Genomic DNA, 13,144 nt, shown 5'->3' with positions numbered 1-13,144 from the left:
GCTGAACAATACAAACATTAACCCCCAGTCACAAAGATCTGGGATTAATCCATCAGTCTTTTGCTCATCACGCCACCCCAGTTTGGACTCAGCCATATGCAAATCAATCTTGGCCCTTCTCCAATGGGAACAGTTCAACCCGAACTGCCAAGCCAGGTCCTCCCTGGACTGGAAACAAGCATCCTGGGACCGGTTTCTCCGCGCTACTTTATACCTGCAGGTATAATGTATGCAGGGTGGGCGTTCTGACGTAGGGAAGCCTCGTAAAAGTGACTCAGTAAAATCTACAAGATTTCACTGAGTCACTTTAACGACGCCACTGTGTCAAAACCCTTACGCCTGCTTGAAGCATGCGTAGGGAGTGACGCACATGTTATGAATAGGCATTCCTAACAATTGCTGTAGTTGCGTCGTGCTTCCGACACAACTCCAGCAACGCGCTGCCTTTACGTCAAAAGATGTGTCATGCATCTTTCCATCCTTGCCCCACAGTGCACCGTATTGTAAATGCGACGCATCCATGGTGGTGCAAGACTTTTTTTCCTTGACGCAAAACAACTTGCGGAGCTCTGCCAATATGAAGAGATGCACCAGTTATTGTAAATCTGTCCCAAAGTTTTTCAGTAAATAGTCGCATATACACATACGTTTATGGTACATGTCTCTGAGTATGAAAATATGGATTTGCTCCACGGGATATGGAAAGTGAGAGGACAGGGGAATACATTTTGCGACTAAAGAGAACTACTTGATGTTAGTTAAAGTGGCTACCTGGTGAATGATGTCGCAGTAAGTCTTAGTTTCAACAAGTGGTCATCAAACAAAGAGACGTTCCAGAACTGTTACTGATGGTGATTGTTGAATTTAACTTGTTTTACAATATCGCCTGGTTAACATGTGCAGGTGAACTGTTTCCATATGCAACGCACGATCACACCTTTTACAGAATTGTGCCTATTTATCTTCCTCTTGTAGACTGACTAATCAAAGAAGAAAAACACATAATGGTGATTGACTACTTATAGCCTTGTACGCTGAGTTCTTCCTGTACAGTTATTTTATTTTTATTGACAAAGACCTGAACATATTGCAACTTTCCTCATTGGACTTGGTGTGTGTGTGGTGTGCTTTCAATGAATTTCAATATGCCGTGGAGTGATTTGCACAATATAGGCTTGTTAGAGCAATTGATGAACTTTTTTCAAGGTCATTTCACTTTTGAGCAAATTTTATGACCATTGCTTTGCATTTGGTTTTAGCCAAGAGCTTTTCATTTTAATAAAATTGCATATAAAATACGTGCTTGTAGGAGCTTTTGGTCAGAAGTCTTCATAGATTGATCCCGCAGCATGACACCACAACGCTTCGAACCCCTCTCGGGTGATGCAGCTACAGTATACAAATCCTGATTGATTGATTGACTTTGTCATTCATAATTTTCAACTGCCTACTATAGCATTTAGAATGGGGCACTGCAGTTAGCTCACTCCGGCTATAGGCCAACTTCACTCTAAGTAATGGCATTCTGCGCTTTCACAGGAGTCACATCTGCACACAAAGTAGTTTTCCTTTAAGTACCAGGGTTGACATAAAATGTGGAAATCTAGCCAAGTGAGTGGATTGTTTATGCTCTATCAACTAAATCATATGAAACACGGGGGTGACCTACAAAAACGTAACATATGGCATACTAGGCCCTTACATAGTATTTATTTTTATGTAGTTTCACAGGAATGGTCTAACTCTACTACAGTAGTTTCATAACTAAAGCCAAATTATTGTATTGATTGATAACTCTTTGTTTCACCTCTTTGCCTGTGATAAAGTGGACAAAGCCGTGCTGATATTATTGGATCTTTTGGCGGCCTTTGATACCGTCCCTCACGACCAACTCCTGTTGAGACTCCAGGAGTCCGGGTTCAGGGGGACGGTTCTCAAGTGGTTTGCTTCTTTTCTGTCGAACCGCCAACAAGAGTCTGGGCTCTGCCTTTTTCAGCTTCTATCCACCCATTAAAAGTGGGAGTCCCTCAGGGCTCGGTTCTCAGCCCTACACTGTTTAATATTTACAAGTCCCTCTTAGCGAATCTGGCTGAGTCACATGGAGCAAAAATAGTGCTGTACGCCGACGACACGCAGCTGCTCTTTACTACTGAATAGGACACAGAGTTCAATGGTGAAGCGATCAACTCCTATTTATCTGAGGTGCTTGTCTGGCTTCAGTTAAATCAACGGAAATGTAATTCCAACAAATCGGAAATTATATTCTTTGGCCTGTCCCTCCAACAATAGGTCTCCTTGGACTGGAAACAAGCATCCTGGGACCGGTTTCGGGACATCACCCCATATCAGCCTGGCTAGCTTGAATCCAGTGGTGCAGTGAACACGGGAACCACGTCTGGGCATACCGACCCAATTAGGGTGACAAAAACAAAAGAAACAAATGATGGACTGAATGCTGAACAATGCAAACATTCACTGCCAGTCACAAATCTGGGTTTAATCTATTGTTCTTTTTTACTCACCACTCCAATCCAGTTTGGATCCAGCCATATGCAAATCAGTCTTGACCCTGCTCCAGTGGGAGAAGTCCAGCCCAAAATGCCAAGCCAGGTCCTCCCTGGAGCGGAAACAATCATCCTGGGACCAGTTTCGGGGCATCACCCATCATCAGCCAGGCTAGCTTGAATCCAGTGGTGCATTCATGGGACCCACGTCTGGGCATACCCTTCCCAATTAGGGTCACAAAAGCAAAAGAAACAAATGATGGACTGAATGCTGAACAATGCAAACATTTATCCCCAGTCACAAAGATCTGGCTTTAATCCACCGTTCTTTTGCTCATCACGCCACCCCAGTTTCGACCCAGCCATATACAAAATCAGTCTTGACCCCTGCTCCAATGGGAACATTCCAGGCCGAACTTCCAAACCATGTTCTCCCTGGACCGGAAACAAGCATCCTGGGACCGGTTTTGGGGTGAATGTATGACATTGTTCTGCATTCTGTCCATCAAGTGTTCTTTTTGCATTTCTCACCCCGAGTGGGACGGGTATGCCCGTCCCACTTGGGGTCAAGCTATCCTAGCTGATAAGGGGTGAAACCTAGGATGCTTGTTTCCAGTCCAGGGAGGACCTGGCCTGGCAGTGCGGGCTGTAGTGTTCCCTTTAGGCACAGGGGCAAGACTGATTTGCGTACTGGGGTGAATGTATGCATTGCTTTGCATTCTGTCCATCAAGTGTTCTTTTTGCATTTGCCACCCCATGTGGGACGGGTATGCCCAGGCCTGGGTCCTGTGCTCTCCATGCCACTGGAGTGAAGCAATCCTGGCTGATGAGGGGTGAAACCCCAAAACTGTCCCTAGGATGCTTGTTTCCAGTCCAAGTAGGACCTGGCCTGGCAATTTTGGCTGGACTGTTCCAATTGGGCACAGAGCTGCTAACCCACTAGCCCCATATGATATACAAGCCCTGGCACACTCAGTGCACTTTACTAAGGACTTACCAGTAAATCAAATATGCCAATCATGGAAAACCAATCAGAATCACAATTCATACAGAGACCGATTAGACTGATTAGCAGTGGTAAAGTACCCAGAGTCCTAAAGCCAATAAAAACAGGTCAGGAGAAAGAGGAGGAAGAAGCAAATAAACTTGGGAATAATCCTGCAAAAAGGCCATTTCCAACACACACCCTGACCATGGCTATTTTATATATTTTGCTCCAGGAGCTAAGTTCCTATCTAGCCGATTATATGTTCCAACAGAGATAGAAAATTAGCATCTTTAGCAATATTTAGATGAGTATTTACAGAACATAGTTATATGGCACTCAAAGTCACCAGTATACTCACCTCTCCTCTTTATCCCAAAAAAGGGGAATGAATTTCAAGTACGTAATGACTATTGGGTGATTAATTAAAGGACATCCAAGAACAGATATCATTTGCCTTTCATCCATACCCTATTAGATATTTATATGTAGGAATGTTTATGGTATTTCTATAGCACAAACCTAGCCAAAAGGCAGCGAAGCACTGTACATGGTCAAAGGCAAGCTTAAAGTCCGCGAGTAACAGGAGAGAAAGCTGAGTTGTAGTAGGTTAAAGGATTGTGATGTAGTGTTCTTTAAAGAGGTGAGCCTTAAACATTTCTTAAATTGGAGCAGTGTTCGGGTGGTCCTGATGGATACTGGGATGGCGTTCCAGATTCTGGGTGCATTGATAGAAAATCATGTTGTCTTGTTTTTTTCTTTTTTGCACTTCTAATTCTGCAGTCTTATGGTATCCTGGCTGCAGGTCCTGTTAGCCACCAGAGGTCGTGAGCTTCTCTGCAATGTAAGTGGGGTGCTGGTTGTGAAGACTTTGCAAATAATGCATCCAGTTTTAAAGATGGTATGAGCTGGCAAGGGAAGCCAATGTGGTTCTTTCAGGGTGGAGATGATTTGATCATATTTCTTTAGGCCCTGGATGAGATGTGGTCATGCTTGTAGGATGTCCCTAAGGGCTGCCAGAGTGGTGTGCAGAAGACCGCAGATTCGGGCATTATCCCCATCCAGATGCTAGAGAATAAGGGCTTGAACAGCAGTTCTGAAGTCCATTTCTAAAAGAGGTGGTTTAAACTTCATTAGAAGACCCTTGGGAGGAGAATGCAGTTGTGATGTATTATAATGTTTTAGGAAGGGGCGGTTCCCTAAGGAAATCAGGGAAGAAGGACTGTAAGGTGTGTCTTAATCCATTGTGCAAGAAAATACCTAAGGGTGACCTCCCTCCTTTTTCCTGAAACTTTTCTAATGATATTACATTTTCTGCCTTACAGGTCTCCCAAATGGGTCAAGCCCAAGAATCGCAGCTGCTGTTTTGCTTTTGCTTCCATCGTGGCTGTCAGAACCGTATTGTGCAGGAGGAAGGAATGGCAAGAACAGCTTACGTTACCAATCAGAGATGCCATCCTCTGCCATGCAGAAACTGTGTCCGCAACTTCACCTGCCTGTACCTGCAGTTTACTTGTAAAGTTGAGCACCGCTCTAGTCAGTCTTCAAGGGGCAGCAATGGAGTCTTCTATATGATATGAGGAAAACTTTTTTCCTCCTGTTTGATACCAATGGAAGTGTAGTTCCAAATATAGGACCCTGAAACCGCCTCTGGTGTATAGTTGCATTAATATCTCCCATCTGAAGCAATGTCGTTTCTTAGCCCAAATACATGTCAGGGATGTTTTCCTAAATTGCTTAAAAAAAGATTGGGTTAGGGAGATGTGAATATTAAAACATATGTATCAGAACTATGGCAAGAATAGCATTTGTGAAACTGTCACCCTCCATGGCAGTGCAGGTCCAGAGCCTCCCTTCTAGATATTTATTTTGTAGTTTCAATAAGGCCTGTCCATCATTTTCTCTATGACCACCGGGGGGGGGTCGGATTACCTTGCACTTCATGGGCCCTTCGCTTGGGACTAGGGAGCCTGACACTGAATAGGTGAGTGTAGAGCTCCCTAACACTCCATCCCTTATTGTCCCCAAGCTGTAAAATGTAGCTATTGGCAGATCTCTTCTTAAAATCCATCTTTTGGCCTCAGGGATTACATCAACTATCAGACCATTTCCCTGCTACCCTGTTTAGAGTCAGTATTAGGGAAAATCACCTTTTTGCAACTACAACATTTTGTGGAAGCAGATAAACAATTGAACCAGTAGTAGGCAGACTTTCATCCATGAAGAAGCACTGAGCTGGTGAGTAAAATCTATGGTTGGTAGATTGAGGTAGTGTTGAGACATGGTCCTAGTACATCTGGGGACAACCTTTGACATCAATGATATACAATCCTTGCCACCAGGCTCTCCCATGCAGGTGTAACTAAACCACCCTCAAATGGCTTCTGCCCTTCCTAGAAGCCGGTCAATAATAAAACTATTGCCTTTTTAACATTCTGCTCTAAGCCCAATGTACTGAAATGTCGTGTCTCAGATGGGACCATCCTGTTACCTCTGTCATGTCATACCTGCATTAAACCATTGGAAAAACATATTTATCAAACATCTGCATAATTCAATGTATGCTTATGACACCCAGCTTCCTCTGAACAAGCTAATCCTAGACTCCTCCAGCTAGCAGACCGACTATCACTTACACGTTGGTGGACCCGATCCATTTTCATGAATCTTACTCCATGTTTGATCGAGCTCCTCCTAACTACAAAGGATCCAGCCACGCTAGATGCCCTATATTGGCCGCAATTAACACAACCACCACCTATTATGGAGGCTGAAGAAGGTAACCTACTTGATTTGGGATAGAATTCTCAAGTTGCTGAGGTGTTGAGCTCTTGATTCTTTCAGTTACAGATCTTGAAAACCACATTGTCTTTTAGCAAAAGGCAATACCATGTACCTATAATCAATACTGTGGTTGAATGACTTGACTATGGCAATTCAATTGATCTGCCAGCTCGGACAAGACCTTCATAGCTGCAGCTGGTGCAGTAGGTGTGTCCCCTAAATATCAAAATCACAATACCAATGAGATATAATATTAAGGACAGAGTGTTGAAAATAAAATATTGACAGATAAATAAGTCCAGATTTTCTATACCTAAGTCCACATATATGCTCCTGGGTGGTACATATATCTTCAAAGTAGGTAGTTGTGGAGTTAGGAATAGTAAATCTATACTACTCTATATGCACTTACCTTTTAAAACTTTGGTCCTTGATATTTTGTCCTCAATAACCTTGTACCACAATATTGTTGGTGTTGATATTCAGTAGTTTAGTCGGCACAAAATGCCACTGAATGATCACCGAAAAGCCTATAAAAGTGCTAGCCATTTCCACTATACTAAGTCAGTTTCACTGATACCCAATATGTAGTGGAGTGATCTTCAAGTGATTGTTGACATGGCAACCCATCTGAATTTGCTGGGTTCATGACATGTAGGTTTACCTGTCACAAGCCTCTTACAACCTTGCAGTCCATCAATCAACTTCTTTTGGCAGTTACCGAGGCTAGGACAGTGACCTACTGCGACAGACCTTTTTCAATGGGTGCAGCCAAGCATACAAGCTCCCTCCTTCCTGATCTATACTATGAACTGTTGTTACTGTTACTTATGAAGCCTTTAACTCCCCTCTCTCTTCTCAAGCTGAGAAATAATGTTTGGGTATTACACCACAGGCTTAATTACAAGTCTGGAAGCCACGGACCACCGGACTCATGGAGACAGCTGTTGGCGGCTGTTGGAGGTGTTCCAACTGCCCTATTTCAATAAGGGTGGTTGGACTGACATTGCCCCGCCGCAGCCACCAGGGAACCGCCGTTCCTTGGTGGTGGTGCGGCAGTCAAGAGGTAGTAATATGCTTGGCGGGATCTCTGCGGTCCCGCCAAGCATATTACAAGTTTACTCTCCACATGGGTTTTCATGGCGGCTCCATACTCCATAAAAACTGTGGTAGAGAGGTAACAAAGGGTGCGTATAAGGCCACCTTGTTCCTCTGCACCATATGGATGCACACAGGAGGGCACAACATGTGCCCCCTCTGTGTGCATGACACCAGTTCCTGCATGACATGGATTTCACAGTCCATGCAGTGGCATTCCCATTGCAGTGTCCATTCGCAAGGCACGGACATGGGAACGTCAAAACAAAAGTCCTCCAAACACAAGTTACACTTGTAATCTGGTAGGCGGCCGACCACGGCTTTGGTGGTGCGGTAGCAGAGAGGATCCAGTGCCGCACAGCCAAAGTCGTAATGAGGCCCTACATAGAAATTGAATTTATCTGCTCTTTTAGTGGGCTGGTCCATATTATTTTATCAGCATGGAGCTTCTTGTGAACCGGAGGTGAATAAATACCATAACATAAGATAAGGGACCTTAATGGGATCAAGCCACTATCACTCTGGTAATTTTCTGGCTCATCATGCCCAGAGATTCTACCCCAATCCAAAACTCCACTGTCAGACTACTCCTGCACCTGCAAACATGAAATCACATCATACCAGCCCTTCATGCCTTTCTCAGGCCCCCTGCGTTCTAAACATATAATTCAAGTGTTTCTGCAATACATACTGGCCAAACCATACATACCTGACATTCCGGCAAAACAAACTTGTAACGCAAGATGGACCTCCATGTCAAAATCGGCACCAGTAAGGCTCATTCCTGCTTACTGAACTCCTGAGCAGTGCACCCTTCTGGGTACACACAAAAACTCTGAAACTCTCTTCTAAAATGAATCAAAAGCTGTCAGCTGGAACTCTGAAAAATCAATAAAGACATGGATGCGTACCTCTCTTGCGTGCACCACAACAACAAATGAACCCAACCGTACATTTATCTTTGGTACAGACAGTTTCGGCCAGCATCACTCTCGGGTGGGGGGGCGGGGTCGCGTGGGTGTTCTCGCTGAGGTTAATTTAAAAATAAAATAAATTTGCCTTCCTGGGTCCCGCGTTGTCACTGCTCCTGACCTGCACTCCTGCTGCCCTGCCTCTGGCAGGAACAGGAAGAAGGCAGCCTCCCTCCCATCGACTAAGCCAATCACAACGCTGCATTGGCAGTGTTGTAATTGGTGCAGATGCCGACCAGCCTGGCGCCCATGGGGAGGCCATTTTCTCAGCCTACATGTAGAAAGGGCAGATTGCGCATGACTGGTTTGGTTGGTCCCAGAGGGCCGACCAAACAGTCACAGCCCTCAGCAGTGGGCAAGTCACTCCTCCCATGCCCTAGAGCAGCCGTGTCCACCAGCCCGCCCCCAACCAAACACTTCTGTTTTCTCGCAGTGCAAGAAGCAGAAACATAAAATTGTAGTTTTGCCATTTTATGTTTCTGTTTCTTGCACTGCGAGAAAGCAGTGGGGTGACGCTCCTCCGCCCTAGTGGAGGAGCCGCCCCTGGATAGATAGTTGTAACTGTAGCAGAATGCATGCAGAAAAAAGACTAGAGCACCACATGCATACTCATGTGGAACACCCCACGCTTCTCACAACGATCACACTAGGAACATAGACCGTAAGGATGCGAAAGTGCTTCATACCACTCTAATAGCAACTATGCACTGTGGGAATGCTGAATACGGCATGAATGCAGTACAATGCAGCAGCATAATACATTTCTCTACTCTTATCTGAGGTTTGTATTGCTGCTTAGAACAGACTGCAAAATGAGTCAAGGTTATGCTTAAAGACTTGGATGTTTGTGGGTCTTTTCTCTAATGTAGGGGGAGGTAGAAGGCGGTCAGCCACTTCTCTCGTCAACCCCATCACCCCATCCTCCCATAGTGGAAGATTCTTTCCATGGGCACTGTTCATAATCCTACTTATCTCGTGAATGTAGTTCTCTTATTAATATATTTTTTCTTGTAGAGAACCATTGCCACCTCTCCACTGTCATGGTTGTTGTCTGGACAATTACTGCTAATTTACATTATCTAATTTAGGAGCCCTTACCCTAACGGAGTTGGTCGCTGACATCGGACCCCATTGCCGAATCCTCTCTGAACTGCTGTCTGAGGATCTCCTGCCTCTGAGGTCGCTGCAGGTGCTGCAGGCGCAGAATCTGTATTTGTGAACCCACCTCGCCGGACCCGCTTCGCGGGTCCCGCAGCGCCGTGAGGCTGAAGGCGCTTGATTGCGTGGGCCTGACATTACCAGCGAGGAGGAGCGGGCAGGGCAGAGTGTCGGCGGAGCTGCGAGCAGGCAGGGACTCCAGTGTCCAGGAGCCCCTGCGCGCCCATCGATCACACCTGGGCTGCTCTCCCCGCTGGACACGCCCCCCGCCTGCTTGTTGAAAAGCCGGCGCCCACAGCATATCCTTGGAACCCTTACCCTAACGGAGTTGGTCGCTGACATCGGACCCCATTGCCGAATCCTCTCTGAACTGCTGTCTGAGGATCTCCTGCCTCTGAGGTCGCTGCAGGTGCTGCAGGCGCAGAATCTGTATTTGTGAACCCACCTCGCCGGACCCGCTTCGCGGGTCCCGCAGCGCCGTGAGGCTGAAGGCGCTTGATTGCGTGGGCCTGACATTACCAGCGAGGAGGAGCGGGCAGGGTAGAGTGTCGGCGGGGCTGCGAGCAGGCAGGGACTCCAGTGTCCAGGAGCCCCTGCGCGCCCATCGATCACACCTGGGCTGCTCTCCCCGCTGGACACGCCCCCCTGTCCTCCACCCTATTGGGTAGCCATCCGAGAAGCATAAAATTGTCTGCACTGCCCGCTACGCGGGAGCGCGCCGGGAGAAGCCCGGGACAAGGGCGGGACCGTCCTAGGCCGTCAGAGGCCGAAAGAGGCTGGGCTGGGCTAGTCCTCTTTCATTTGAATTTTTTTCAACTTCAGCTGATCTGAGGAACTGAACACAGAGATGCCCTCACCGGCACCTTGCGAAACCCCTTCAAGGGTGGGGGGAAGCAATACAGGGACGTTGGACAATTACTTTAAATCCGCCAAAGGAGATGGGGGCAAAGAAAACTCCCTGGAGAGGCGCAGGGCGGAGCGTCGTCGCTCGATCGAATCTATGAAGAGCACACCCCTGACCGACATAATTCCGTATCCCACTTCCCAAGAGGAGGGTACCCCTACTGATAGCCAAACTCTACCAACTTTAGAGGACTTTCCTCTACTACTACGGGAAACCCCAAACATCTCTGGTATCCCGTCTGAAAAGACCACAGAGATCAATCCATCCTTGTCATCTCATATTGCAGTAGACTTGGTTACCCAAACCCCGCCTCTGAACAAAAACAAGAAAAGCAATCCAAAGCATAGTGTTGTGGTGGAGCTGCATGGGCCTCCACCTAGTAAACGTAGAAGGAAGACAAGAGGGGGGCAGGGGAAACCCAAATTATCCCATCTGGATTTTGGCAAAAAACACAAAACCGCACCCCCCCCTGGCAGGGATAATGATATGGCGCCTATTAATTTCCCCTCTAAGGATTCAAGTTCCAACACAGATATTACCAACAGTCACTTAGTAGGTAACACGTCCAATATAGCCCCCTCTCTTACAACCTCAGGGAGTATAGAATTCCTACTTCGTTCACTTTTGCAGCCCATTAGTGATAGCTTGAAAAAAGTCGAGATCAGGCTCACTACTCTAGAGGCATCTCTTACTACTTTGAACACCTTACTTAGTAAGCAAACCAACAGTGCGGGGTCTAATCCTTCAATAGGCAACCCTTTAAAAACAGGAGCCCCGCAGGGTCCTAACAAAGTCCCTCCTCAGGGTGCAGCCACTGCACCCCCCTTGCTTCCACTTATGGCTATTCAAGTTCCCGCACCATGTAAGAACTTAACCAATATGGCCCCACAACCAACAGACCATGCCCCTTATAGTTCACAGATAGGGACCAATTCTGCACTCCCCCAAGCTGCTAGCACATCCTCTCCTTCTCCGGCTCGGCCAGCTCCAAGACCACGGAGACCAGACTTGCCCCCCGAAGCCAACAGGCTAACAGTGGTGTTAGCAGGTGCCCCTCAATTACAAAGAGGAGAAAACGAAGATTTCCAATCCCTGAAGAAAAAAGTCATTAAATGGCTGAATTGGAATCGACCCCTACCTCCACAGTTTAATAATGAGATTATTATGGTCAGAAGGGTCCCCTGGCTAGGGAAGACGAGAAAAACAATAATAGGGGATTGTATTTTGGTAACCTTTAAAGACCCGGGTACTGTTCTGCATATTTGCGAAGGGGTGAATCGTTCACTGGACTCTACCATCCAGACTCTGCCAGTATCCTTTTTCTTTCCACCAACTCGCATGCATTATGATCTACCGCATGAGGATTGGACAAGGGTGGAACGCAGACACAGACACAAAGACCACGCCCGACGTCCAGATTTTCAATTACCTGAAACACCCTATTTCCACTTTAACCGTTTTAACTGCCTGACTGGTTTGGTTGGGGTCGACTGACTGCCCATCTACAACTCTGTGCCCTTGGACAATGGCTCCATCAGACTCCCTGAGCCACCCGCCCCCATTGTTGGCAATGTTCTTGAATCATCAACGGATCCACTGTGTGAAATTGTCTCTGCCCACTCCTCTGGCACGGCAACCGACACCTCTGAACACTTGAGACTAATTTGGTGGAATGTTGCCGGAATGGCTAATAAATTGGCCGACCCCGATTGGGCAAACTATATCGAGACTGGAGATGTTTGTATGTTTCAGGAAACCTGGGCAAGAGAAGATTATGGGCACAAAGGCTACCAGTCGTTCTTTATCCCAGCAAGGTGGGAGGGTAAAGGCCGTCCGTCAGGCGGGCTCACAACCTGGGTTGCATCTCACCTAGGCTGTGAGGCAACACGGCTATCAGTCACCTCCGATGATATTCTTGCGGTCCTACTATCCTGGCCAAACCAAGTTAAACTTGTACTAATCAACATCTATTCCAGGCCTGTGGGAATTGCCAAGGAATCACCGACTATAGATGAACTCACGAACTATCTATCTGAGCTACCAAGTGACTTACCCTATGTGGTGGGAGGGGATTTTAATTCTCGTTTTGAGCCATTGCCAGGTCTCCTGGAGGGATTCTCAATGGAAGAAGAAGTTAGATGGGCAGTGCCCACAGTTGAAGCTCCCCCCCGAAGGCATGGACTCCACTTGCATTACAAATCACAGCTCTCACACTAAAGTTCGGACTTAGAGCCTGTAATGGGCGAATGAGATCCGACATACCCAGCAGAACCACCTATAACAGAGTGGGAAGAGAGTCTCGCTTGGATTATGTCTTGGCCCAAATAGTGAAGTGGCCAACCATTCGGGACTTTAGGGTGAGGGAAAGGGTAGATAGTGACCATAATGCACTGGAGCTCGACCTTGTTCACCCTGGCCCCCAGACTCCTATGACCGCTTTGGAGGGGAACAAACCTGCGCTCCTCCTTAAAAATAGTAGGAGAAGAATCAGGTGGGAACATCTGGCTGCAAGTAAGAAGAAACTTCCCATGCTCTACGATGGGATAATTCCCATCTTGGAAATTGTGGGGGGTTTAGAGACTGAGGCGATTAACAAAGACTCCCAGGCTAAATTATGTAAGGCTCATGAGGACCTTATAAAAGCAGCGGCCCCTATCCTCTTCAGCGATACACGGAAACCAAGTAGGGGGCGGCAATGTAAATCCCCATGGTACAACCAAGCATGCAGAAGGGCAAAAGG

This window comes from Lissotriton helveticus, chromosome 3_1, assembly GCF_964261635.1.
Source record: "Lissotriton helveticus chromosome 3_1, aLisHel1.1, whole genome shotgun sequence".
NCBI classification, from domain to species: Eukaryota; Metazoa; Chordata; class Amphibia; order Caudata; family Salamandridae; genus Lissotriton; species Lissotriton helveticus.
This window is presented reverse-complemented; position numbering follows the sequence as displayed.